The sequence below is a fragment of the Monodon monoceros genome, unplaced genomic scaffold (assembly GCF_005190385.1).
Source record: "Monodon monoceros isolate NGI ecotype Baffin Bay Population unplaced genomic scaffold, NGI_Narwhal_1 Super_Scaffold_22, whole genome shotgun sequence".
NCBI lineage: Eukaryota > Metazoa > Chordata > Mammalia > Artiodactyla > Monodontidae > Monodon > Monodon monoceros.
In genome coordinates this window covers 47,116,838-47,122,459 of record NW_021703779.1, presented here as the reverse complement: position 1 = coordinate 47,122,459, position 5,622 = coordinate 47,116,838, and positions in this window count along the sequence as shown.

Here is a 5,622-nt window from a genome sequence, read left to right as displayed (position 1 = left end):
CGTACCCGGGGGCGGGGCTTAGGATTGACGGCTCGCTCCCTCCCGTCCCTTCCCCGGGGCCGCGCTGGCCCCGCCTCCCGGACGCTCCGTAAGGTAAGGAAATAGCCGAGTAGGGGAGGCGGCGAGGCGGCGAGGCGGCGAGGCGGGGAGGCGGGGAGGCGGGGAGGCGGGGAGGCGGCAAGGTAGCAGCGGTTCGTTGGCTGGTGTGGGCATATAACCTACTTGTAAGACAAGTTCTTGTCTGCGGGCCTCTGCCTGGCCCTAAATATGTGTGTTCTCGAATCTTAGTGACCAAGTGATCGCCAAGGCCGCATCAAACAAGGGTGGGGTGTCGGTGCCTTTGTCCACAACGGAAGATGGCGACGGGCAGGGTGTGAGAAAATGGCCGCCAGGGTCACATGTTTTGCTGAGTATACCCACCTGAAATGACTAGGTTAGCTGCTCCTAGCAACCGTCCCGGCTTGCGGGGTCCCAGAGGAACCCTCAGGGAGTCACTCAGAGCTCTTTCTGCTGCAGCGCAGATCCACGGCCAGGCCTACAGACCGAAGAACTGGAAGCCTCTCCCACCCATTTGCCTTCTTCCCCTCCTCCTCCCTCCCTCCCTCAGGCCCCAGAGCAGAGTCTGCTGGAGGGAATGGATTTACCTCTGGAGTGGGGGCAAGTAAGACTTTCTTCAGAAGCCATCTCAGGGAGCTCCTGACCTGGCTGGAGAATGAGGTCTCCCCCTTAAAAAAATAATTACTAGTCTGAAAATGTCTTCTTCCTGATAACTTAGTTCCAGCCACTCCTCTTCCTCTAGCCTAAACTTTGGGGTGAGGCCGAGCCCCTCTACCCCAAGCATATCAACCTCTAGCATATCCAGGCAGAAAATGACTCCCTCTGCCTACTCCTACCTCTTACGTACGAAGGACTCACTGCCCCTACATCCATGGAAGGCTTCGAAACTCTTACCCTAGAGAAACACAACTCCTCTGGACCCCAAACCAGCCCTAGCCACCTTCACCTTCCCCCCTGCATTAGCAAATTCTTCCTTTTTCTTTAAGACCTAACTCTTGTCGCTTCTATGAACTTTCCCAGCTGAGAGAGAAACTCAGAGCACCTTGTTGCATTTATCACTTAGTATTATAATCATTTATGTGGCTGTATTTCCTCACAGGAGAGTGAACTCCCTGAGACTAGGGGCCATATATCTTCGCGCCCTCAGCAGGACCCAGCACAAGACTGGTACGAGGCACGCTTCAGCAAATGTTTGTTAAATGGGTAAGTTTACGGGCCTACACCACAAATCAACGGGAAATGGACATTTTAGTAGATAGTGCTGGGAAATTTGGCTCACCATAACGAGAAAAATAAAACTGGATCCCTATTTATTTCCACATGAGAGGGTGAAGAATATCTTTGTGACCTAGGACTGTGGAAGGACTTTTTAAACAAAGTCCCAAATGCACAAACCATGAGGAAAAAATTTGTGATGAAGTCTTCGATAGGAATGAAAATTGGTATTACTACTTTGGAAAACAATTAAGAATAGTTAAACAATCAGAATAGTTAAAGATGGCCCTGGGACCCAGCAATTCTGTTAGAGATGTGTGTATATATATGTGTGTGTGTGTATATATATATATATATATAGGTATGTGTGTATATATATATATATATGTATGTGTATATATATATATGTATGTATGTTAAGTCCTAGAGAAATTCTTAAACATATGCACAAGGAGGCATGTGCAAGAATATTCATTGCAAAATAAAGATAAAAAGAAAACAATCAAGAAAAGAATATTCATCACAGAACTGTTAGTAATAGAGAAAAATATCTCAACAATCTAAAAGTTCACCAAAAGGAGAATAAATAAATAGTGGTGTAGCCACACAACAGACTACTATATACAACAGTAAAAAAAAAATGAACCAGAATTGGGTATATCAATCCAGATAAATTTCAGAAACATACTGCTGTGATAAAATGCAAGTTGTAGAAGGATACATGATGTGTGAGACCATTTATATAGATTTTTTTAAACTAGAAAACAATGCACTATGTTGTTTATCAATTACATAGATATGTAAACAATATTTTTTAAACAAAGGAATTAAATACCAAATGCAGAATGGTGATTACCTCTGGGGAACAAAATGAGAGAGAAATACACAGGGGACTTTGTCTAATATTTTATCTGGGTAATAGGTACATGGGTGTGTGCTATATTATTCTTCATACTTATTTGTATGCCTGAAGTATTTCATATTATTTTAGAAAGACTATGAGGATCTATAACAAAATTAATGGTGTCTAAATCTAGATCAGTGGTTCTCAAACCTAGGCTGCAGCAGAATCACTTGGGAGAGCTTGTTAAAATACCAGATGCTGGGCCCCACACCCAGAATTGTGTTTTAGTTAAGTCTGTATTGCATTTCTAACAAGTTCTCAGGTGGTGGTGGTGGTGGTGGTGGTGGTGGTGGTGATGATGGTGATGAAGAAGAAGAAGAAGAAGAAAATGATGATGATGATGAAGCTGCTGCTGCTGCTAGTCCAGGTACCACATTTTGAGAACTGCTGACAGAGAAAATGAAATTATCAATGAATTTAGTTTTCTTCATTGTGCTTTTCTTTGTTTTCCATGTATTCAATGAGTGAGTGTTACTTTAGGGAGAGGTCTTTGTTGTTTTTTAAATTCTCTTTCATCTCTACTTCCCACTGTCATTTCCTTCATGTAGGCAAGCATTTTAAAGTGTTTTATGCATATCTTTTTGTTTATATGTGTTCTTGCAAAATATGTATTGTTGTTTTACATGCATGTATTTCCCCAAAATTTTCATTTTTCCATTTTTCAAAATTCAGAACAGTTGAAAAAATAGTACAATGAAAGCCCATACACTCTTAATATTTTGCCAAATTTGTTCTACTTCTCTTTATATGTATATGTGTACATCTTCTTGCAGGCAGTATAACAGCTCACCCCTAAAAACTTCAGCACTCATCTACTAGAATAAGGACATTCTCCTGCATAACCACAATACTGTTATCACACCTAAGAAAACTTACTACTTCAATAATACCATCAAAGATACCCTATATACAAATTTTCCAACTGAGCCCAAAATGTTCTTAGACCTGCTCTAATTTTTTGATCCCAGTATCTAATTAAGGTTTGTGTATTACGTTTGGTTGTTTTAGCACTTTAACATTTTTTAATCTAAAATAGTACCACTAGATTTTTTGTGTGTTTGAGATTACACCGATACTTTTCAAGAGTCCAGGCTAGTTTCTTATAGAATATCCCACAGAATATCTGGATTCATCTGCTCTTTCCACATGAAAGGTTAAATTATTAATTGTATAAACTTACTAATTATATAATTGTATATAATTATATATAATTATATATAATTATATACATTATCTATCTAATTATATATAATTATATAATTTTATATATTAAATATATAAATAATTATATAAATAATTATATATAATTATATAGTTATATAGTTATATATTATATATATAATTATATAATTATAATTATATAAATTATTAATTATATAAATTATATAAACCATTATTCAGGTTAAATAATTTCAGCAATAACAGGACATAGAGGATACTGCTTACTTCATATTGTATCTCCTCAGGGGGCACTTAATACCAGGTTGGCCCACGGTGGAGAATATTTTGTGTCTGTGCATTTTTTTTTTATATCTTTATTGGATTGCTTTACAATGGTGTGTTAGTTTCTGCTTTATAACAAAGTGAATCAGTTGTACATATACATATGTTCCCATATCTCTACCCTCTTGCATCTCCCTCCCTCCCACCCTCCCTATCCCACCTCTCTAGGTGGTCACAAAGCACCGAGCTGATCTCCCTGTGCTATGCGGCTGCTTCCCACTAGCTATCTATTTTACGTTTGGTAGTGTATATATGTCCATGCCACTCTCTCGCTTTGTCACAGCTTACCCTTCCCCCTCCCCATATCCTCAAGTCCATTCTCTAGTAGGTCTGTGGCTTTATTCCTGTCTTACCCCTAGGTTCTTCATGACTTTTTTTTCTTAAATTCCATATATATGTGTTAGCATACGGTATTTGTCTTTCTTTTTCTGACTTACTTCACTCTGTATGACAGACTCTAGGTCCATACACCTCATTACAAATAGCTCAGTTTCGTTTCTTTTTATGGCTGAGTGATATTCCATTGTATATATGTGCCACATCTTCTTTATCCATTCACCCGATGATGGACACTTAGGTTTTTTCCATGTCCTGGCTATTGTAAATAGAGCTGCAATGAACATTTTGGTACATGGCTCTTTTTGAATTTTGGTTTTCTCAGGGTATATGCCCAGTAGTGGGATTGCTGGGTCATATGGTAGTTCTATTTGTAGTTTTTTAAGGAACCTCCATACTGTTCTCCATAGGGGCTGTACCAATTCACATTCCCACCAGCAGTGCAAGAGTGTTCTCTTTTCTCCACACCCTCTCCAGCATTTATTGTTTCTCGATTTTTTTGATGATGGCCATTCTGACTGATGTGAGATGATATTTCATTGTAGCTTTGATTTGCATTTCTCTAATGATTAATGATGTTGAGCATTCTTTCATGTGTTTATTGGCAGTCTGTATGTCTTCTTTGGAGAAATGTCTATTTAGGTCTTCTGCCCATCTTTGGATTGGGTTGTTTGTTTTTTTGTTATTGAGCTGCATGAGCTCCTTGAAAATTTTGGAGATTAATCCTTTGTCAGTTGCTTCCTTTGCAAATATTTTCTCCCATTCTGAGGGTTGTCTTTTGGTCTTGTTTATGGCTTCCTTTGCTGTGCAAAAGCTTTGAAGTTTCATTAGGTCCCATTTGTTTATTTTTGTTTTTATTTCCATTTCTCTAGGAGGTGGGTCAAAAAGGATCTTGCTGTGATTCATGTCATAGAGTGTTCTGCCTATGTTTTCCTCTAAGAGTTTGATAGTTTCTGGCCTTATATTTAGGTCTTTAATCCACTTTGAGCTTATTTTTGTGTATGGTGTTAGGGAGTGATCTAATCTCATACTTTTACATGTACCTGTCCAGTTTTCCCAGCACCACTTATTGAAGAGGCTGTCCTTTCTCCACTGTACATTCCTGCCTCCTTTATCAAAGATAAGGTGACCATATGTGCGTGGGTTTATCTCTGGGCTTTCTATCCTGTTCCATTGATCTGCCTTTCTGTTTCTGTGCCAGTACCATACTGTCTTGATTACTGTAGCTTTGTAGTATAGCCTGAAGTCAGGGAGCCTGATTCCGCCAGCTCCGTTTCTCATTCTCAAGATTGCTTTGGCTATTGGGGGTCTTTTGTGTTTGCATACAAATTGTGAATTTTTTTGTTCTAGTTCTGTGAAAAATGCCAGTGGTAGTTTGATAGGGATTGCATTGAATCTGTACATTGCTTTGGATAGTAGAGTCATTTTCACAATGTTGATTCTTCCAATCCAAGAACATGGTATATCTCTCCATCTATTTGTATCATCTTTAATTTCTTTCACCAGTGTCTTATAATTTTCTGCATACAGGTCTTTTGTCTCCTTAGGTAGGTTTATTCCTAGATACTTTATTCTTTTTGTTGCAACAGTAAATGGAAGTGTTTTCT